The 23,940-nt window shown below is 45.6% G+C and overlaps 1 long non-coding RNA gene across 2 annotated transcripts in view; it reads left to right on the top strand.

The window, feature by feature from the left end:
- The window catches only part of LOC122543232, a 184,500-nt gene that overhangs the window by 7,122 nt on the left and 153,438 nt on the right, over positions 1-23,940 (top strand). For both annotated transcript variants that reach the window (XR_006309966.1, XR_006309967.1), the window contains exon 2: positions 9,922-9,971. This is a non-coding gene — a long non-coding RNA (uncharacterized LOC122543232). The remainder of the gene's footprint in view (positions 1-9,921; positions 9,972-23,940) is intronic.

The following is a 23,940-nucleotide window of genomic DNA, read 5'->3' as shown; positions in this document are numbered from 1 at the left end:
TTCCAGGTGATGGTCTGATAGAAACTTGTCCACACCCAAGATCGACCTGTGGTCTCAGTTTCCTCTGTCCTTCTGCGTGTCCATCTCCTAGCACTCTGCTTCATACCAGACTTCCTGCACTCACTGAGGGATCTTGACCACGTTGGTCACTTGCTCTTCATTTTTAAGGAGTGAAAGGAAAAATGTTGGATAATTTCTTTCCCCATTTGATAAACTAACAGGGTGACCGTGACATGAATCGTTTTGGAGGGCAGTACCTATACATAACCGAATGAATGGAAAACTCTCATTCTACCCATCTCTGACAGATGTTGTAAAATTGATTTGTCAGTCAGCAAAGACGATGCCGTCGTCATTCTGCTGTGTTCCAGTTTTTTGACATGGCTTGCATAACAAATCACTCAATGTCCGGCAAACACCGGCTTCATGTTGCCACGTCAGTCATATGTGCCTTTATCCTTAAATGTGGATCCTTTTTTTTTAACTATGGCAATGAATGATTTTTTTTAACAATATAGTTCTGCCATTTTATCACATGATGACAAATATCTTCTCTGAATTTGTGAGCTCCAAATCAAGTAGGGGGTGGCACGGTGGCTCAGTGGTTAGCACTGCTGCCTCACAGCACCAGGGTCCCAGGTTCGATTCCAGCCTTGGGTGACTGTCTATGTGGAGTTTGCACATTCTCCCCGTGTCTGCGTGAGTTTCGTCCGTGTGCTCCGGTGTCCTCCCACAGTCCAGGTTAGGATAGGTAAATTGGTCATGCTAAATTGCCCATAGTGTTAGGTGCACTAGTCAGAGGGAAATTGGACTGGATGGGGTACTCTTCAGAGGGTCGGTGTGGACTTACTGGGCTGAAGGGCCTGTTTTCACACTGTAGGGAATTTTAAAAAAAGTACTTTTCACCTTTGGTTTAGCTTGTTGGTACTAAAGGAGAAAAAGTGTTAACTCAACACCCCAACCCCTTCACACAACACCTTTCTCTTCCAGGGACAGGATTCAATACAAATTCATAAAAACTCTCAAGAACTGCGGATGCTGCAAATCAGAAATTGCTGGAAAAGCTTAGCAGCATTTGTGAAGAGAAATCGGAGTTAATATTCCTGAGAGAGGGTCACCGGATGCCAAGAGTTAATCTGATTTCTCTTCACAGATGCTGTTGGGCCTGCAGAGCTTTTTCAGCAATTTCTGTTTGTTCAAAGCACATTTTCTGGTTTTCAAATGTTAACAAACTGTAGATGCAATCAATGAGAAAGGAACATTCTGTAGGAGCTATTTTTCATTTGCTGTTATCAGTTCTACAATAGCATGCACCCAGTTGCTATCTCTAAGGAACTAACAATATCCCTGAGCTCAAGTCACTGTGTTTGAACAGTCTTAAGTATTTGCATCTTTTGCATAATTATTCCAGGTGTCATTAACATGAACAAGGTCTCGAAATGCCACCCTCCCTTGCACTCTAATCCTGATTCCCTGTTATTTGCCTAGCTCACATATTTTATGCCACAGATACACTCCAAAATGCAGCATAATTGTTGAATGTGCTATTTATATCGTAAACATCTCTGTTTTTGGGAGAATAAATCTCTCGCAGAGGACCTTGGTAATTCTCTTTGGATGTGAAGCAAAATCAGCAAGGTTGAAAAGAGAAAGATTGTTTCCTTTCTGTGTACATGGAGTGGAATACTGCAGAGGCAGCCCATGATCAGGATGTTCAAGCATCTTTAACTGAGGATCAATGAGCTCTCCCTGTCAACTGGGAATGCTCCAAGCATCCTGGTTGACTACCCGCCTGGGAGCATTGCATTCCTTGCTCACCTTCAGTGTATTGGCATCAATGGTTCGACATGAAGCTGTTCTCTCCCATTATATTTGGGTACCAGACTCAATGGAGAATGACCTTCAGGTTTTGCCCCGTGTTTCCTGATTATTCAGAGAATGTATCCTTTGACCTTCTGCAGTTTGCATTGGATGGTAACTTTGCCCCCCCACATGAGCAGTTGAACAGATTTCATGATAATGGGTGTCTGCTGAGTGGCACGATGAAGGGTTAGCGTTTGGCACCTCAATCAAGTTCCATTGTTCAGAACAGCAGCAGAAGGCGGCCATTTGATCATAAAAGTAAGACAACCACGAGGGGGTTTCTGTGCAAATAAATTCCCAAGTAGAGAGACTCTGGTTGAAACCACATTGAGGTCCTCAGCTGGATTATGGAGTGTAAGGGTGACTGTGACATGCTGACATGATACTCTGCATCATCGGAGGAAGTGATGCAATGCCACATGAATTTGCTTTTCCTTCCAACCACAGTGCGATGATATGAGATGGACTCTGTAAAGATGAGACCAAGGCTGTGATTGCGTGCTGCACAATTCTGATTGATATATTTCAATGCCACTTACCTTTTGGGCATCTTTATTTGTTGTGTGGAACGCCTTCTGCTCCTTTAAGCTTCTGGATCAGAGCTGACCCAGTTCAGATCAATATCTCCCCTCTGCTGCATAAGTCAGGTTATTGTGCGGAGGTGATGGCAAGTGGTATCATTACTGGCCTGTTAATCCAGAGACCCAGATAACATTCTGGGGACCTGGGTTCTTGCACTCAAATTATGCCACGGCAGATGGTGGAATTTGAATTCAATAAATGTCTGGAATTAAGAATCTAATGATGACCTTGAATCCATTACCAATTGTTGGAAAAACCGATCTGGTTCACTGATGTCCTTCAGGGAAGAAAATCTGTCATCCTTATCTGGTCTGGCCAACTTGTGACTTCAGACCCACAGCAATGTGGTTGACTCTTAACTGCCCTCTGGGCAATTAGGAATGAGCAATAAATGCTGCATAGCCAGCAATACCCTCACCCCATGAATGAATAAAGAAAATAAAAAGAGAAGCTTTGGAACAGCTCTGCCCAATGGTGTTGAAACAGTTGTCTTTTGCAAGAGTTGTTTGTTTGTTGTTCATTAGTTCTGCAGCCTGTGGCATGCACCTTGTTACTATCTCTAAGAACGTGACAGTGTCTTTGAGGTCATGTTACTGTTGACGAGTCGTTTAAGCTGTTATCTTATTATAGAATCAACCATTCAGTGTTTCTCAAGTATGTGACTCTTCTGCTGAAGACTTTTGTTCTTGGTTAATCCTTCACCACTTAATGCAAGTAAACCACAACACTAAACAAGTGCAGATATGTTTGTAATGACCCATCTGTGTCATGAACAGCTCTTCCTGTGCTCCACTTGTACTATCATTGCCCTGCCTTTGGACTTGCACCACCATCCCTTTTGCCATAGGACCCTAATCCGCACCTTTCTCTTCTTGTACTTTCTGCCTGCCTTTGTGCTCATTTAAGACTTCTCAAACGTTTCCCTGTTCTGACGAAAAGCCGTCCCCCCTCTGCTGTATTCTCCAAATTGGGCATGTTGCCTGGCTTGCTGAACATCTCATACATGTTCTGGGTTTGCTTCTTGGATCTCTGACTTCCAGAACACTTGCCCTTCCCCTCTTGTACCTAGTCATTGTTTGGCAGCACAAAAATAGCCGGTGCAAGGTCAAGGCCGGAGTGTGGTGAAGTTTATCCACCTGCAATTCTCTCACCACTGATGGAAAAGCTTGTGCGACGGTAATGTTTTGGTGCTGTGCATTGTTTCTTTCGTCCACATCAAACCCGATCCCCAGGAAATGACAGTCAGCAAGCTGTGCAAGGGGTTATACGGTATGTCTCCACAGCCTCTCAAATTGGCATTTTTTTCAGACAAAGAAAGATTCACTTGGAGACTGTTGTCAGGGCAACTCATTGCACTTGAGCGTTCATTAGAACTTTGCAGCTGCCCTTGATAATGTGTCCAAATTTTGGAATGTATTAATCTGCATGTTCTTTGCTCTGCAGGAGATTCTGACTAATTTCTGGCCTGCCTTTCAGCGAAGACTTGCCATTAGCAAACTGTGTGCTGCCTGTTGCTGTTCTCTGAAACAACAACATTGATTCGGCTGGCATTGTGGAACAGGGCCTTATTGCAATTGAACTTGGTGATGCTCTGGTGCACTGCTGAGAGGGTCCAATGATGTTGCGAGAGTAGGTCCTGAGTGAGCTGTGAAACCACACTACTAGGAGGCTGCTTGTGTGGCTGCTAAATACCTTGTGGTGTGATTCACTCAAGTTCTTGCCATCACCCAGCCCACGTATCTTTGCAGACTGACTCCATGGCCACCCACAGTCAGTCAGTCAGCCAGCCAGCCATCCATCCCTGCTCATTGCTGCATTGTGCTGTGGTTTGAAATACCTGCCACATTCGCACCTACGCAACATTACTCACTGTGCACCAAGGTTATTCACTCTTTGTGGTTTGAACCAAGAGAAATGATGCAGCTTAATAATGGTTCACCCTCTTCTGGAGCTGGGAGTGAGACTCGGCAGCGTGTTGAGTTGTCAGTTAGCTCTGTTTGTATCTGAGTACGGTAGGGTGGTCACAGCATTGTTGTTTTATGGCCCATTCGAGAAACATGAGATTGAATCCAGGTTGGTACAGTCCACTGCGTCGCCAGAAGTAGTGTCTTGTGATTGAGTTATAGAATTATGGTATGTACATTGTTAATCTCTTGAGGATGGATCATGGTGTTTTGGGAGTGGTTTGGAAATTTAGGAACTTAGGACCTGAGCAGCTGAATCCATGGTGACCAGCAAAGTTCTTCAGGGTGCACTGATGTTCTGATGGTTGCCGTCAGTTCAAGTCTTTGCTTCCTCTCGTTTTTCTTTTGAGGTAGTTGCTGTAACCTTCCTTATTTGGTTCCCTTTAATGGGCTCCACTTCAGAGAGTTATTCAAAGAGCCATAGAGATGTCCAGCTTGGAAATAGACCCTTCAGTCTAACTTGTCATTGCTGACCAGATACTCCAAATAAATCTCCCGTTTGCCATCGCTTGGCCCATATCCCTCTAAAACCCTTCCTATTCATATACCCATCCAAATGCCTTTTAAAAGTTGTAATTGTACCAGCCTCCACCACCATCCTCTGGCAGCTCACTTCATACATGCACCACACTCTGTGTGAAAATGTTGCCCCTTAAGTCCCTTTTCAATCTTTCTCCTCTCACTTTAATCCTATGCCCTCTGGTTCTGGCAACATCCTTGTACATCTATTCTGAATCCATTCAAGTTTAACAACATCTTTCCTATGTCAGGGAGACCAGAATTGAATCCAGCCTTCCAAGATTGGCCTGACCAAGGACCTGCACAGCTGCAACATGACCTCCCAACTCCCATACTCAATGCGCTGTGCTGCATTCAGGTGCCATCTCCCTGTACCTGCTATATCTGAAAGGGATGAAAGAATAAGCAACACCCAGGATACCACTTGTGTTTTTTAAAATCATTCATTCATGGGATGTTGGCATCACTGGCTCGCCCAGCATGTATTGCCCATCCCTAATTGCCCAGAGAGCAATAAAGGGTCAATCACGTTGCCGTGGTTCAGGAAACACCTGCATTCCAGACGCGGTAAGGGTGGCAGTTTCCCCTCCCTAAAGGATATCAGTGAACCTGAGGGGGTTTTTTTTCCAACAACTGACAATGGGTTCATGGTCATGAGAATCTTAATTCCAGATATTTGTTGAAATCAAATTCCACCACCTGCTGTGGCAGGATTTGAACCCATGTTCCCAGAACCTCCCTGGGTCTCTGGATTAACAGTCGAGCAATTATACTACTCAGCTGTTGCCTCTCACATTGTGTGTCTTTCTTAGTCTCCTTGCTGTGGAATCCAGGGGAGGGGAGGCAAGCAGGGAGATGTATTTGCATCCAGTATATTAAGATCGGACAGTGCAGAAACAGTTTTGACAAAGAAAATCCCAGCAATCCTGAAATGGGTGTCACCATAGGTGGTCAAGCAGTGCACATTCTGAAATCAGCAACTGTAGTCATGTCAGATTTATCACACTGGGTTATTTAACAGTCCAACAAAGACTTTCTGATTCAACAAGAGCAGTGCACCAGTGTCTATTGGACAACATGTTTGAAAAAAAAGAGTCATATTCCAGATGTGCAGCCAGCAACACCAGCATCACGTGAGTGAATTAACATAAAAATTGTCGCCTTAGTTAAAACTTCAAGCCACAGTATCTCATTGCTGATGTCACAAGTACCTTTCATTGCTTTACCTTGCCAAAGCTGCAAGTCTCTCCGAGAGCATGCAAAGTACATAGAACATTATAGTGCAGTACAGGCCCTTCGGCCCTCGATGTAGTGCCGCCCTGTCATACTAATCTGAAGCCCATCCCACCTACACTATTCCATGTACATCCATATGCCTGTCCAATGACGACTTAAATGCACTTAAACTTGGCGAATCAACTACCGTTGCAGGCAAAGCATTCCACACCCTTACTACTCTCTGAGTAAAGAAACTACCTCTGACATCTATTTTATACCTATCTCCCCTCACTTTAAAGCTGTGTCCCCTTGTGTTTTCCGTCCCCATACTTGGAAAAAGGCTCTCCCTGTCCACCCTATCTAACCCTCTGTACAGAGGGTGACAGGGCCAATGAAAGGGGTAGGACTGAAGGTTATTCACCAAGTTCAACCTTGTACAGTCTCTGCCCAACTCACCTTTAGGAAGGCAATCATTGCCCTTCAGGCTGAACAGTAAACTGTGTAAGAAATGATTCCGGACACCCGGAATTCTGTTCTGAGGAAGGTTTCAGCAGTTGGGCTCATTTCCTTGGAGAAAGAGATGGTGTCAAGGTGATTGGAGAGATGCTTTCACGGCTCAGAATAGCGTTGACATTCTGAATGAGTTGAATCTGGGAGCATTTTGTTTTTACACCGACGGAAGTTTGAAGAACTTGCATTTGTGTAGCTGCTTGAACAGTCTTGCGTACGCATCACGGCAAATTTTGTACTTCATCTGTTTGATGAGAGCGGGCTTACTCGATTGGCCAAGCTCCAATTGAGAGGTGGAGGTGGGACTGACTGAGTCAGGTCACTGCATCAGTTTGGGTTATGATTCTGAGCAGGTTCAGCTTTGACTCCTCATTCTCTGATGTGGTGTGGACCCCCGCAGGCAAGGTCAGCATTTGTTTCTTGTCCTGAGTTACCCTTGAACTGAGCATCTGGCCCGGGGCTCATTAACCACGCTGCTGTGGATCTGGAGTTTTCTCACACAGAAAAACCAGTTTAAAAAAAAAATTGGAATGCAACACATGGAGGTGAACCCTGCAGCTCCCTGGTGGGGTCAAGAAGATGTCTGCTTTCTCTGGAGAGGCAAAGGCTGGGAGGGTTATTATGAGGGACTTGGACAGAGGGACGAGGAAACAGCTGTTCCCCTTCATTGAAGGGTCAGTAACAAGGAGGCATAATTTTCGAGTGACAGGCGAGAGTTTCCAAGGGGATTTGAGGAAAGACTATTTCATGCAGAAGGTTTGGGGGTCTGGAATGCAGTCTCTGGGAGGGTGGTTGGTGTGGGAAATCTCTCAGCCTTTAAGGAGGACTTGGGTGAGCACTCATGGTGGTATAACATTGAAGGCTATGGACCCAATGCGGGAAATAAACACGTGTAGGTAGTGGACCATTTTTGGTGGCACAGACTTGATTGGCTAAAGTGCCTCTTCTATACCGTATGACTGTGTGATGTTGACCAGTGTGTCTCCTGCACCACTTTTGAGAGTTTCTCGTGGGCATGTAGGCCAGACCGGGAAAGGATGATGGGTTTCCTTCACCAAAGGACGTGAATGAACTCTGTGGGTTTTGCCAGCAATCGATGACCATTGCTACACTTTATGTTATTATTCATGTTATATTCCAAGTTTTAGCATTATCGTGTAAATTCCAGTGGCTGCCCTGATGGGATTTGAACTAATTTCCACAGCCTGAGCCTTTGTATAGCATTAACGCGCAACACCATGTCCCCTTGGCGCGAATTCTTGAAGTCAGGAAGGTTGCTGAAGAGCATTCTACTCAACGTAATGATGGTCTCATTGTGAAGCTTGAGTTGACTTGTAATTTTAAGCCGGTGGTAGCAATCGTCACCAGGCCAATTCTTTGATGTGGGAGGTTCCCATCTGTCCTCTGCAGCTCCCCTTGCCCCATGAATGGATGAAAAGCACCTGGCATCAGTGGAGTCGATCACCGTGGAATGCCAAGTTAGTGGCAGCAATGGTAGCCATTGACCAACCAAATAGGTCATTAAAAACCTGGCTGACTCACGAAGCAGAGACAGAAGCCGAGCCTCCCTGGCCTGTGCCTGACTCCACACTTTCAACCACGTGGTCAACTCTCAACTGCTCTCTGAAATTACCGAGCGACTTGCATTGAGAATATTCCTTCTCCAGGTCACTGAGAGCTGGGCAGTGAATTCAACTCCTGGCAAGACAGTGGAGCTGCTGCACTGTTGGCTGTGCTCTCTTTTCTTTGGATTTGAATTGATTTATTGTTGTCATATGTAGCTAGGTCCAGTGAAAAGTCTTGTTTTGTGTACAGTACAGACAGATCGTGCTACAGGTAGTTCTTCTGTAACGCGATGGCTGCATTCTTGTGAAACTCGCATTAAAGAAAAGTCCCTCTTTAGAAACAGCGCTGAAAGTGTTGCTGATTTAATTGAGTTACAGCCAGCACACGTTTTAAAAGTTCGCCATTTATAAAATGTCTCAACTCGTCAGTTGCGTTACAGTGAATTTGTGTTAACACATCACATGTAAAAGCAGAACGATCTCTATACCAAATGCATTTGGGTAATAGAACAGAGTGAGGAATACAATGTTATGGCTGCAGAGAAGATGCACAGAGATGGAGATCAACATTAAATGTAAAATTTGAGAGTGCATTCGGATGTCTAATAACAGTGGGTAAGAAGTAAATGTGTATAAACTTTCATATTTTCTGGAAGCAACCTGGGAAAGATCTTTGATTATGTTGGTTACTTTCCCAAGGCAGTGGCAAGTATAGATGGAGTCAATAGATGGATGGCTAGTTTGCGTGATGGACTGGGCTGTGTTCATGACTCTGTAGTTTCTTGCAGTTGTGGAAAGATCAGTTGCCATACGAAGCTGTGATTCATCCAGGCAAGATGCTTTCTATGGTGTATCTATAAAAATTGCTCAGAGTCCTTGTGACGTGCTGAATTTCCTTTGCGTACTGAAGAAGTAGAGACATTAAACTTGTGACACTACTCTCTGAGGTGGATGTTACAGATTCCAAGCTAAATTTGCAACTCCTTCCAGTGGCACTGAACACAACTCTAACACACAAAGCCTCTTTGATCCTCTGCTGGCTGCAATAATAACAAACACAAGAGGTTGGCGTGACATTAATTTACCTTGTTTTGTAACAGACGTGTGTGAATCAGGATAAAATCATAAAATAAAATACACAAGCGAGGCATGATAAATCTTAATGTGCAGGGCAGATTCGAATCTAGTTGACTGCCCCCACCTGACTAAAATTAGGCGCAGGAAGAAGCAGACGTTCCTAGTTATTAGCAGCAAGTGCATGGCCTTCAGGGAGTGATTATAATGTGCTTGGAGCATTCTCTGAATGGATGCAGCACGTACAGGGTAAAGGGTCATGTTACCATAGTCCCAGAGGACCACAGGCTGTGCTCTCATTATATAGAGAGAACTGGTGGAGAGTTTAACCTGAGGTTCACCACGCCCCAGGCGAGAGGAGAGGTCAAGAAGTTCATGGTAACCTCAAACTGACAGTCAGTTTAACCCAACAAGCGCGCCTTGCTTCTCTGGTATCATAAAAACCTCCTGAATTGGGGTGTTCAAGTCTGATCTCCGAAACACTGTCTTGCTATCTCCCCTTGCCTTTTACCCTGCACATTTTTGAAATCATTTTCTGTGCTTTTTCTCGCATCTCCCAGCACAAATTGTCTGAGACTTTTTTTTTTGACAATTCCACTGATTTTTTTTCTCTCTCTCCCCATTAGGAATTCTGAAATGTGGAACGAAGAATGCCATGGGAATCAAGGTTTGATTGGTAAGATCCTGAAAACTTGATTTCTCGTGTTCTTCTGTGTCTGTGGCACAGTGCCAGTTCATTACCTTGTGTAGTTATCCTACTAAAGGTTCAATTGCTACTTTCTGATTTGACATGTATTAAGCTTGCATGACATACAGAATCATGTTTAATCCCTACTTTATTGCCAGAGCTTCAGGTCAGGCAAGTCAATCTACTTTATTGCAGTGGGTTTTTTTTTTGTAGCACAGGCAAGCCTATGCCTCTGTGAATAAAATATAATTCATTCGTAAGGCAAAGGTATCGGTTTTTGCGTTGTATTAGATTTTACTGCGCCCGACATAGTGGATGTTAGTTCTGACTGCTCATCTCGCCCTTCGGTCTGCCGATGTACAAATGATTGCAGACCACGTTTTGTTGTGGTCTGGGGTTTGCAGGAATAGTGCTGGTCTCAAAAGCATGTCAAATACCCCGGCATTGGAAACATCGAAAAGAAGGGCAGGTGTTGATCATTCGGCCCGACGGGTCTGTTCCGCCAGTCAATATGATCATGGTCGATCATTCAACCCAGTCCCCTGTTTGTGCTTTCTCCCTGTGTCCTTTGATCCCTTATGGGCCCTATATCTCAGGAAGGATGTACTGGCCCTGGAGCAGGTCCAGAGGAGATTCACAAGAAGGATCCCAGGAACGGAAGGATTAATATACGAGGAACATTGAGGACTCTGGGTTTACACTGAGTGGAGTTTAGAAGGATGAGGAGGGACATAATTGAAACATACAGAATACTGAATGGCCTGGACAGAGTGGATGTTGGGAAGGTGATTCCATTGGCAGGAGAGTCAGGGACCTTAGAGTGAAGGAAAGACCCTCCAGAGCGGAGACGAGGAGAAACTCTTCACCTAGAGAGTGGTGAATCTGTGAAATTCATTGTCACAGAAGGCTGTGGAGACCAGGCTATTGAGTATATTTAAAAACAGAGATAGATAAGTCCTTGATTGTAAAGGGGGTCAAGGGTTATGGGGAGAAAACAGAAAAATGGGGTTGAAAAACCCATCAGCCATGATTGAGTGGTGGAGCAGACTCGATGGGCTGAATGGTCTAATTTCTGCTCCTGTGTCGTATGGTCTTGTTGAAAGCAGTGCCTTCCTCAAGTTTTTAAACTCTTATAGTGGTGGCAAGTGAAAAGAGAAAGGGCCCCAACTGCTTTCTGTGGCAGAGAATTCCACATCGGTACTAAGGATCACACCTTGCCCTGTATTTTAAATGGGCATTTATCTTAATTTGACTTCTCCTTGAAGCTTTTTTGGAGGTGGGATCTCTGGTTCATGTCCCCTGAATATCCAGCCTTACAGTGGGATGCTGCCTGACCTGCTGTGCTGTTCCAGCAATAAAGTTTCAACCCTGAATATCCAGCCTTACAGTGAATTTCTGCAGTGAGCGTCGGCCGTCCATTCAGTATCAGCTCAGCTGTAGTCCACTCTTCGCTGACCAGCGCAGGTTCATCGTTCTCAGTGAAGGGTAATTGTGGAAAGGAACTGCAGTCGAGGACTCTTGGGTGAGGGCAAGGCATGAGCTAGAATTTATTGCTTTTGGTTGCTTCATTGGCTCAAGCGGGGAAAAGTGAGTGGACTCTGAGAGGGTCCAGAATGGAGATCAACCGTTATGATCAGTATGTGTGCATCAAAGATGCCCCAGGAAATGTTAAGCCTTCATTTTGCCCTGGCAATGTTCCAGGGTGATCTGAAGGGTTTTTTTTGATTATTTTGTGGCATGTGAGCAACGCTGGCTGGGCCAGCATTTATTGACCAACCCGAATTGCCCTTGAGAAGCTTGTGATGAGCTGCCTTCTTGAACCGCTGCAGTCCACCTGCTGTGGGTTGATAGTACACACTGTTGGACAATCTCCAAGACGCACTGCGGGAATTCACCGAATTATGGAGAGACTTCCTGGATTTTGAACAGCAATGGTGGAAGAACAGTGATATATTTGCAAGTCAGGATAGTGAGTGGCATGGAGGGGAACTTAAGGGTGGTGGTGTTCTGCCCTTGTCCTTCTAGATGGAAGTGGTCTTGGGTTTGGAAGATGCTGTCTGAGGATCTTTGGTGAATTCCCGCAGTGCGTCTTGGAGATTGTCCAACAGTGTGTACTATCAAACTTGGACCGCAACAAATAGCAACAGTGGTGAACAAAAACGTGGTCCAAAAGTTAGGATGTCAAGAGGCTCTCAGAAAAGGAGGGAGGGGTTGAGAGGTTTAGGGTTGTGATTTGAGAGCTCCGACCCAGGCAGTTAAAGACAGTGCCACCCTCAATGAAGGTGAAAGCTGATCGACAATATTTGCAGCAGAATGGCCACTTACAAGGTGGTGTCGCAAGCGAGGCAGGAGTGATTGCGTTTGGTGCAACGCAGATGAACCCCTGGAATCTGATGCAAAGGTAGAGGATGCTGGAGAAACTCAGCAGGTCTGGCAGCCTCTGTGGAGAGACAACCAAAATACCTGCTGGGTTTCTCCAACTTGCTCCGTTTTTGCAACAAATTCCAGAGGGTTTATCTGTGTTGCATTATTTAAGTGTGTTTGCTTCAGCTGCCCAGCATCTGGAGGATTTTGCTTTCCTCTGTAGAATTTGATTTTTGCCTTCTCACGCTGTCTTGAATTCTTCTGAATTCCAAGAACATTGATCCTGAAATATTGATCGAGGGGACATGTTCCTTGACAGGGATTTGGATTTTCCGTTGTGTAAAATGCGCTCAATGTTCTAGAGTGGACACTCAGAGTTGTAGGTTCTGGTGATGCAGGAAAGCCTCCTGATTTGTCGATGGTTTGAGAACACAAACTTACACACAGGAGTGTCTGAGGTGCGAAGGAGCAGCTTGGTCCGACTTTTTCTTCTGGCAATCAGAGGTTCTGTGGATCGACGGTGACAGTTCATCCAAAGAAGCTAATCCCCTCTCGGCATTGCAGTTTGAAGGCACTTATCTCAGCAAAACACTCGAGGCGTGGTAAAGATGCATTAAAAGAGCAAGTGGTTTCTGACAAGTCAGAGTGCAAGCTGCCTTACGTTTTTTGTGCATCCTGCCCCCGTCTGTTCTGAGTTGACAGTTCGGTTTGCCTTGACGGAAGAGCTGACCTATTGAGCCATTTCCTGGTCATCCCTGAAATGGACAGGCGAGCAGCGAAGTTCAAAGCATGGTGACCGGAAATAACTCTTGTTATCTCTTGCCTCACATCCTAATGGCTATTTCATTGCTTAAAATCGATGTCAGTGCCCTGGCTTGGAAAAGGTCCAGCCATATCTTCTGTCTTTGTTTGCTTATTAATCCACAAAGGAGGAGTGAGGGGCCTGTGGGTGACCTGGCTTTGAATTGTTTGCTATGTTGACGTGCCTTTAATGCACTTTATTTTGAAGGGCTATTGATTTTTAGCTTTTGATTTTTTTTTGACTTGCTCCGGCAAGGTACATGTTACAGTTAACAGCATCTGGAGTGAGAAAGCAATTGACTATCTGTGTTCAAGGACGTGGGCAGTGGACTCAAGGTCGAATTGAACAGGGCTAGAGAGATCACCACTCCATCTCCACTCTGCTGAATTGAACCTCACTGCGATGGCTTCAAATTGATTCTTTCTCACAGTTGTCTGGGAACGGCTGTGCCTTTCAGGAGTGAAATTAAGAAACACTTATTTGCACAAAGTCTGAGAGGGGTTTGAGGCTGTCAGGTTGGCAAATGACAATTGATGCTCGATAAGCTGTTCACTTTGACAGCCATATGATGGATTTTTTTTTTGTTTGTCAGAGAGGGAGAGAGAGGAAGTCTGACTGGTGGGGTGGGGGGGGTGAAGGAGTGCACACTCAAGTGCAAGGATTTCACAGAATCAGTGGAAGCAGGCCATTCGACCCATCGGGTCTACACCGAGAAGGCAAAAATCAAAAGAGCATCCCACCCAGACCCACCACCCACCTCCCAACCCCACAACCCTGCATTTCCTGTAGCCAATCCCTAGATGCCATGGGACAATTTCCCACAGCCAATCTACCTAATCTGCACATCCCTAGGCACCATGGGACAATTTAGCATGGCCGGTCCATCCTAACCTGCACAGCTTTGGACTGTGGGAGAAAACTGCAGCACCTGGGAGGGAACCCACCCAGACACGGGGAAAATGTGAAAGCTTCACACAGGCAGTCACTTGAGGGTGGAATTGGAGCACATCCCTGGCACTGTGAGGCAACAGTGCTAACCACTAAACCACCGTACTGCCCACTTAATACAGATCATATTGAATGACAGAACAGGCCTGAGGAGGCTGACTGGCCTGTTCCCAAATAGGTTGAAAAGTGGTAACACTGAAAGCGATGAGAATCAAAGGAACGCCAAGTTGAATTTAAGAGTTTTTGATTACAAGGGGAAAGATGGAGCTTATGCGAGCCCTGGGAAGTATGTGGAAGACCGAAGGAGGAAACTGCAGTGAGGGATTTTGCAGCCTTGAATGACACTCGACATTCTGAGGACAAGTGGGGGAATTAGCTCCCTCCAGATGCTTTGAAAGTCAGGGAACAAGTGTGGGGAAGCTGACTTCAGCGATGTCCCCCACCTGTCAGGAAGGCAGAGCCAGATTCACTGTCCAGGCTACAAGCCAAGCTCTTCCATCAAAACGCTGGAGCCGTCAGAGCCCCTGCCTGAGGAGCACACTCTGAAATGGAAAGAGCTGAGTTTCAACCTGGGTTCGGCCAGCTAGCAGCTTGTTCAATACAGGGCCAACAGCTGCCTCCTCAACCAGGGTTGAAAGACAAATCTGAGAACATTACCTGGCATGGGGGCTGATGTTTCAAAACACGTTTAAGTTATTTTTCTCATCAACCTGTTCAGAAATGTGATGACGCAGCTCTGGAGCGGGCGCGACTAGAACCCGGACCTCCCGGGGTAGGGTCACTACCACCGTGACACAGGAGGGGCCTTTCATAGGGCTCTTTGCTCATTCAAGAGAGAGAGAGAGAACTGGTTGTGGATTTAATCTGAGGGTCACAGTACTCCTTAGGCAGAAGATGAGGTTCAAAAGGCATGTCATGGTCACCCCAGCCAGTCCAGGCATCACTCTGTCTTGCAAACCAGTCATCCAACCAACTGAGCTAACTGGGGTTGATCTCAGAAGGAAAGTCTGACTGAATACACATTGTGAATGTATTGGGAACGTGTTGTCATGTGATTTATTGCAAACATTAATTGGACAATAAGGGAGCCAAACTTGAAGCCACGTTACAAATTAAGTTATTTATTAGTTCTATGAACCCAGACATTTAAAAAATACTATCTACAGCACCGATGAGAACAGAGAAAAGCTACCTCTACACTGTTCAATCAAACTTCTTGAGATCTGGGACACCACTGATCAGACACAGTCTGAAGCTCCCTTCACCCTGTCAGATCAAATGATTCAGAGCAGGCAAAGCATGATGGAATGCAGAGTGAATTCCCCCTCCATGCTGTCCCATTAAACACTCTCTCTCAAACCCAACAAGCACTCCCAGCACAGGGACAGCACAAGGATAGATCTATGTCTATCTATCTATCCCTCTATAATATGGTGTCAAATGCACCCAGGGCAGATACAGCATAGATTAAATACAAAGTGAAACTCACACCAGACTATCTCACCAATGTCTGAGGACAAGGATGGTGCAGCATTCGATACAGAGTAAAGCTTTCTCTACGCTGTCCCCATCAAACTGCCAGGACAGAGACAGCGTGGGGTTAGAATACAGAGTAAAGATCCATCTACTCTTGCAAACTGAAAGTAAAGTTTCCCTTGCACTGTCATTATAAACACTCCCAAATCAGTGTGGAAACTGATGAAATGCTGATCTAAGCTACATTTACACAGTCTTGCTAAGTGACCTTTGTCCTCAGGATCAAACCTGAGCCTAATGCTGAGCTGAAAACCTATTTCATCTCCCAGACCATCTGTTCCCCTGGCTTCTCTCTGGGTGAGATTTCGAAGCTCTGTTCAGACTCTGGTTCCTCATCAAGTTCTCCACCTGTGTGCTCCACTGTCGCTAAGGTGGTAATTTATGGAGGGTTAGAGGTTTACAGAGAATGACAAGTTTCATAAGAACACGCAAAGTGCAGAACTCTCCCATTGGGAGTGACTGTGTGCAGGCATCACGGCCACAGTGTCCCTGGGATTGAAGAAATTGCATGTAGAATAGGTGACTGCAGCATGGCTCCAGTGTGAGAATTGTATGTGCGGATGACAGAATTGGCTGTGAAGCTCCATTGAGTCAGACAACTGAGGGTTTGGGTTATAAGGAGAGGCTGGATAGGCTGGGACATTTTCCCTGGAGCATAGGTGGCTGAGGTGTGACCTTATCAAGGTGTATAAAATCATGAGGGGTATAGGCAAAGTGAATGGCAGGGATGGGAGATTTCAACACCAGCAGGCATATTTTTAAGGTGAGAGGAGAAAGCTTTAAACAAGACACGAGGGGCATTTTTTTGACATGGTGTTTGGTGTGCGGAATGAACTTAGAGAGGAAGTGGTGGATGCCGATACAGTTACCAAGTTTAAAAGACATTTGGATAAGTACATGGATAAGAAATGTTTGGGAGGAAATGGACCAAGCGCAGGTCGTTGGGACTAGTTTAGTTTGGGATTATGGTCAGTATGGACTGCATGGACCGAAGGGTCTGTTTCTGTGCTGTATGGCTCTGTAACCACTGCTGTTCACTTGCAAGCTTTCTAAAAAAAGGTTCCCTGTATTGATGGCTCAAGCAGTATCTGTTCCCCACGCACTAATTCTGTATGTTGGAGAAGAACTTCATAATTCAGGCCTTCAGGACTGCTCCATCATTCACTAAGATTGTGGCTGATCTGTCTTTATGTCACCTGCACTGTGCAGCGTGCACACCATAATCCTTGACCCAGTTTTCCATCAAGTCAAAAACTGTCTGACTTGCCCTTGTATATATGTGGAAACTCGGCCTTCTCTACCTTCTGGGGAAGAGAGTTTTGTACTGGAGTAACTCTCAGGGGCAAAAAAAAACCTATTCTCGTCATCCCTGACTTGAATTCTTAAACTCAGCCCCCTTGTTCAGTTTCCACCCCAAGAGGAAGTTTTTTCCTGGTCTCCACCATATCCAGTCCCCTCAAGATCTTGCACGTTTCAATAAGATCATCTCTCCCTTTTGCACATTCCAAAGGATATGGATCAAATCTGTTCAACCTTTCCTCATAGGGATAAGCCCTTCGTCCAGGAAACAAGTTGAATAAACCTTCTCTGAACTGTTTCAAAAGCCACTATGTTTAGAGATATTTTCCGAAGCAACCACAGCATTTGTCCTTGAGAAAGTGATGGGGAACTGCATTCTTGGAATGCATAAATTCTGGAGTTCCAGGATTTTGAATCATAGAAAGTTAAGGCAAGGCAATATTGTTGCAAGTCAGGCTGGCATGTGGCTAGGAGAGGGATCTTGCAGATGGTGGTGTTCCCATTTATCTGAAACCCTTGTCGTTCAAGGTGGGTTGACGTTCCTGAGTCAGGGGTTGCATTCGAAAGAGCCCGAGGGAAAATGCTATTGTGTGTTTTGTCAATGGTGCACACTGTTGCCACTGTGTGTAGGAGGTGGAGGGAGTGAACATTAAAAGTGGTGGACGCCGTGCCAAATGAATGAGTTGCTTTGTCCTGAATGGTGTCGAGCTTTACCTGGCTGGAGCTGAACTCATCCAGGCATGTGGAGGCTAGTGGTCCCAGTAATATGGGCCTCTGAGTTTGGTGCATGGTACCAGTTTCTGGAAGCAGGAACCAAAGTGTTGGTGTGGGTCGAACCTTTCAGTCGTCTTCCAGTTGTGAGGCAATGTCAGTGAAGAGTATTCCAACATACTCCTGATTGATGCCATATAGAGTGAGATCAGTGCAGCTGAATTATTGATCCCAGCTCCGGAGTCTGAGGTTGGGTGGTGAGTCAGAGGTTCAGGGTGGGGAATGACATGGATTGCCTATCTCTAAGTGTGATTCCTGTGAACCAGAGGCCAACAGTGGTGCAGGAGGAGAATTAAAAGACCGTCCCCTTGGGTCTCTTGTCCAGTTGAGGACAGTTAAGGGACCCCTGACTCTTGGGGGAGAGGGAGGGGTGTGCCAGAAAGGAGGCCATCTGGTCGCTCCCAGTCCTGCTGAGGCTGGGAGCTGCTGAAATTGGTCAGAGACATGGTGGAGTATAATCATTACCCACCGCCAGCCACATGTTGGGTAAGTTTGAGGGCCTTCAGACATTAGAGTGGGAGGAGATGTTCCCAATGCCATTTGCACTGCAGCAGATTGAGGCTGACCTGAGAATTGCTGCCTTCCAACTGGATCAAAGTCCATTGTCTATGCACCATGTTCCTGGGAGACCCTGATGCAACAGTCAATGGGAACTAAGATAAGACCCCACATTAATCTCTCAATGATTCCTTGTAACCTTTGGATGGTGGGACTGAGTCTGAAAGGGCAGTACATTACTTAGGGGATATGAAATTGCTCTCTTTCCCCACCTCTCCCCCTTCCACTCCTGCTCAGCCCCTCCCCAACCTCCCCTCTAAGGTAAACCAAAATTAAGCACATTGGATTTATGAGATTCAGCAGCCAAAATAGAAAAGAATAATCTAAAAGCACAAAATTGAACACTGGGTTTGAAGGACATATGAGTTACTCAGTCTGCCAGGCAAACATAGGGCGAAGTAATTTATTCAGGTATTAGCATAACCAGCAAAAGAAAGCGTGGGAGACTCTATTTTTACCCTCACCTTTGAAATGAAAGGAAGCCTTGATACTTTGTGGAGAGGAGAGTTGGGATATTTTTAATGATCAGCAAACCAAATGATTGGTTCCCAATGGCCCTGAGATGTTCCAGAAACAGCCTCATCTTTGCTGAGCTGTTTTTGACTCTGTCTCCCTCAGTTCATGTGCCTCCTTCTCAAGTGATGGACGTGAAAGGCAAAGTGTCCACTTGTTTTCCCACAGCCCCTCCCCACCCCAAGTCCACAAGAATCAAAGATATAGGACTTTGTTGGTCCCCTCCTCTGTAGCCCCCACTGGCAGACGGCTAAACTTGGTTCCCAGGTAGGGCTCACTGGCTGATGGTGGACTCCTGTGTTGTTCTCAGAGTGTGAAGAGACATGGCTGAAGGAGACTTCTGATGGGTCAGCAAGTCGTCAGTGGAGTCGGTGAATGAACTTGTCACTCCTGTGGAGTATTCTGGCTGGGTTCCAGTGGCTCAGTGGTTAGCACTGCTGCCTCACAGCGCCAGGGACCCGGGTTCGATTCCAGCCTCGGGCCACTCTCTGTGTGGAGTTTGCACGTTCTCCCCGTGGCTGCGAGGGTTACCTCCCACAGTCCAAAGGTGTGCAGGTTAGGTGAATTGGCCAGGCTAAATTGCCCATAGTGTTCAGGGATGTGCAGGTTAGGTGCATTAGTCAGGGGTAAATGCAGAGTAATAGGGAAGGGGAATGGGTCTGGTTGGGTTACACTTTGAAGGGTCATTGTGGACTTGTTGGGCCGAATAGTCAGTTTCCACATTTTAGGGATTCTATGGGTGCGGCAGTGTTGCTGGTGCTGCCCTTCAGGATTGCTGTGCTTTTGAATCTCGGGGGGCAATCCCCTGGTGCCTCTGCCCAGTTGCAGGGTGGCACCCCCTCAGCACCTGGCATTGCAGGATGGTCTATTGCTGTTAACTGGGAAACAAGTGCTGGCCTTGCCAATGATGCTGATGTCCTGAGGACGAATAAAAATACAAAACAAAGTATCCAGGTTGCCAGCGAAAGAAGAGTGGGTCATTCCCACGCAATCCTGGACTGTGTCCTTTCTTAAATCAGCCGTCACCAAAAATAGCTAAATTCTTGACTCAGCCTATTTCTTATACTTGGCCTGACAGCAGACACAGGACTGCGAAGCAACTTGATGATAAGCATTTAGCATTTTTCCACTGATATTGCATGATAAAGCTCAGAAATACTCTTGATCAAATCTAAGTGTGTGAATACAGCATTTCCAATCCCGAGGTACAGCAACACCGAGTGCATTCCTGAAAATTCTCTCTGCGGTATTTTAAAGTATATCTCAAACAATCTCTGAAAAAGTGTCGGTACAGCTCAAGACAAAAGTAAACAAATTTTCAGCCATTCAATTGTCTGTGCACCTCTCATCCTTCACACATTGACTTACGTTCCTCTGGAGAATTTGACCCTGCCTCTGGGACCCGTTCCTTGCCTCAAGGAAGGGGAGACTGTGTCGACTTCCATTCTAATGAGACTGGGCTCTTCGCCACTGTGGCCCAGTGGGAAATTGAAGTGTCTCAGAGGGTTGTGTGAATGACAATGCCCCTCCCCGTCCTCAGAGCAGTGAAAAGGAAACGTGTAATCGAAACTTGAGAAAAGCCTTCTTCCCTCAGAGCTTTATTTCATCATGATGTGTATCACGGTGTATGTAAAGAGGTTACAGAATCAGTGAGAGTGAGGGAGGTTTGCCCAAGTTCAAAACAAGCCAGGGACACAACAATAGTTTTACAGCCAGATAGTCCGGTCCCAAAGGGTACAGTGGAGACAGCCGATACCCAAGGGAACAGAGAACGTATAGAATCCACAAAGAACCTATTGTGTGTAAAATTATGCTTCTCAGAGAGTTCACCTTTGAAGCACTTACATGTGTTGTGCATTCAATGTTGTGACTCTGCCTACCTGTTAGTCTTTGGGTTTGTGGGTTGCACGTATGTACTTTGTAACCTGGAATGTGTTGTACTGTTTTAAATCAATACCTCCACAGTATTTGCGATTATGGGGTGAATTTAATTAACGGGACAGCAATAATCAGTGTGGGCTTGAATGCATGGAAGGGGGAACAATCAGTGGGTGGAGCCGCAGCTGTTTCAGAGCATGATCATATGGGAATAGGCCCAGTGTTGGGATTTGTGGTTTTGAGTAAAATAGTCCAGTGCAGACTTGGCTTCTCACTCAAGTTTATCAACCTCATTTAGCCAGTTTGCAAAAGAGATTTGCGTGCTTTCAGTGGCTCACTTGGGTAATGCTCTTGTCTCCAAATTGCATGTTTGCAGGATCAACTCCCACGCCATAGCATTGTGTCCAAAATTCTAAGCTTGCACACAAGTGAGTTCTAAGGGAGTCCTGCTCCTTTGGAAGTGCGTCATTTGGATGGAAGGATAAACTAAAGTCATTTTGTGTGAGTGAAAAAGATTCCATGACATGTAAATCCAAAGATGTGGCGAATTGCTATCTGTTTTTGGTCCTGGTCAATAGTTATTGCTGAATAACATTCAAAAGCTCGTGACCTCATTGTTGTTTGTGGGAGCTTGCTGTGTGCAATTTCACAGCTGGTGGATATTGTGATGATGTCACAGGACTGGCAATCCAGGGATAGGCAGTGACCCAGTGGTAATGTCGTGAGATATCAATCCAGAGACTCAGATAATGTTTGGGGCCATGCATCCAAATCCTGCCGTGGCAGATGGTAGAATTTGAATCCAATAATAACCTGCAAGTAAGAATCTAATGATGACCATGAAACCGCTGCCAATTGTCAGGGAAAAAAAACATTTGGTTCACTGATGTCCTTTGTGGAAGGAAATCTACCATCCTCATCTGTTCTTGATGACTTGTGTCTCCAGATCCACAGCATACGCTTTACTGTCAACTGCCCTCTGAGATGGCCTGGCAAGCTACTCAGTTCAAGAGCACCTGGGTTTGGAGAATAAATGCTGGCCAGCCAGCGATGTCCATGTCCCAGTAGAGAATAAATAAGATTCAGTAATGACCATGAAACCATCGCTGATTGCTGCGAAGGCCCATCTGGTTCGATGGTGTCCTTTGAGGAGGGCAGTCTGCTCTCTGTTTGTGGTCTGGCCTACTTTTTTTTCATGCATGGGTTGTGGGCATTGGTGACTGTGTCAGCACTTGTTACCCATCCCTAGTTGCCCACAGGGCAGTGAGGAGTCAACCATGTTGATATGGGTATGGAGTCACATGTAGGCCAGACTGGGTAAAGATGGCAGTTTCTGTCCTGAAAAGACTTTAGTGAACTAGACAATCAACAATGGATTCTTGGTCATCATTAGTCTCTTCATTCCAGACTTTTATTGAAATCAAATTCTGCCATCTGCCATGATGGGGTTTGACCTCAGGGCCACAGTTCATAACCTGGCTCCTTGGGTTCGCAGTCGAAGAGTGTGATGCTGGAAAAGCACAGCAGGTCAGGCAGCATTCGAGGAGCAGGATGCTGCCTGACCTGCTGTGCTTTTCCAGCACTGCACTTTTCGACTCTGACTCTCGAGCATCTGCAGTCCTCACTTAGTCTCTGAATTAACAGTCCAGTGAAATATACCTCTAGGCCATCATATTCCCCTGTGACTCCAGGCTTTTTACTGCTGCCTGAAGTGCAAACAGGAAGTGATAGAAAAGTTGAAGTGATCTCACAACCAGTGAATCAGGTCTAAGCTCTGCAGCTTTCTATATCCAGGTGTGAATAGTGGTGCTCAACTAAGCAATTTACTGGGTTGGTGTGGGGGGCTCCACAAATATCCCATCTGCAATAACAGGGGAGCCCAGTACATGAGTGCATAAGCTAAGGGTGAAGCATTCGCAGCAATCTTCAGCCAGAACTGGCGAGTGCAATATCCATCTCTGCCTCCTCCTGAGGTCCACAGCATCACAGATGCCAGTCTTCAGCCATTTCACATGATATCAAGAAGCAGTTAAAGACACTGGATCCTGCACAGGCTATGGGCTGTGACCCAAATCTAGGAATGTGACTTGAAAGCTTAGGCCTCAGAGCTCGCTGCATCCCTTGCTTTTCCAGCAAAGCCACAGCACCGACATCCACCTGACAATGTGGAAGATGCATCTTCTACACAAAAGGCAGGACATATCCAACCTGGCCAGTTACCATCCCATAGGTCTCTTGTCCATGATGGATAAAGTAATGAAATCGACCTTCCCAGTGACACTGGTGTCTGGTCAAAGAAGACAGTAACAAAATTGCAAGAGATCTGAGTGAAAGGTGAAAGTGGTTCCATATCCGAGGAGCTCAGTGACAGAGGAAGATCTGAGGAACCTTTTCCCTTGACTGGATAGAGGAAGAATGAGGAGAGACTTATGTTGTGGGATTAGTCAACTGGGATGGATCAGATGAGGTGAGAGCAACTTGGGAGTTTTCAACCAGGGGATGTGGGCCATAAGTGCATGAGCCTTCAGTGCAGATAGAAACTAAGAGGAAAGAAAATGGACACAGTCCAAAGAAGAATGGAAAAGAAGAGCAAACATCAAGGAAGATTGTTGAATCAGGAATAATTGAAGACTGTAAAGGGGATTTGGATCAATAACTGGTGAGTAGGCGATTGAAATGCTGCCAGCATTGTTTGAGTTATTTTCATGGAAGGTCAGGATGAAGAGGTTAAGTGATTCTTATTTTGATCTGTCAGTTTGGATTGGAGCTCCTGCTGTTTTTACACTGTTGAGTACATTTTCTGCAACAGACTTTGGGAGCTAGTTTAAATGAGAGCCCGCCTTGGGTGCAGAGGAATAAGACTTAATGGCTTAAGAGACAGCTGCTGACAACTAAAATTTGGATTAAAACATAGAGAGATGTGTAATCTATTTCAGAGTGGTGAGCAGGAACAACAGAGGTTTGAGGAGGGTAGTTCATGTTAGAATAATCACTCATGAATGAAGCAGCCTTTGCGTTGAATGAAGTCCTGTCCTCCCTTGAGTAAACATTAGAGACAATTGCTGCAGGGTTTCCTTTTTGTCCCAACTTTATTGATTACTGGAAGTGATCAAGCAGAAACTATTCAGATGATTTTGTCAACTGATAGTTATGGCAAAGAGGCCAATGTTCTTTTACAGCCAATTGGCAATTGCTTGTGTAAAGTTGACTCGTACTGTTCACTGGGGTACGTTGGTATCTCTGTCTGCTGGTGTCCTGTGGTTTTGGTTTCGAGTCCCCACAACAGCA

The sequence above is a fragment of the Chiloscyllium plagiosum genome, chromosome 42 (genome assembly GCF_004010195.1).
Source record: "Chiloscyllium plagiosum isolate BGI_BamShark_2017 chromosome 42, ASM401019v2, whole genome shotgun sequence".
Taxonomy (NCBI): Eukaryota; Metazoa; Chordata; class Chondrichthyes; order Orectolobiformes; family Hemiscylliidae; genus Chiloscyllium; species Chiloscyllium plagiosum.
Note: the sequence above shows the minus strand (reverse complement) of the source record. Positions and strands in the feature narration are given on the sequence as shown.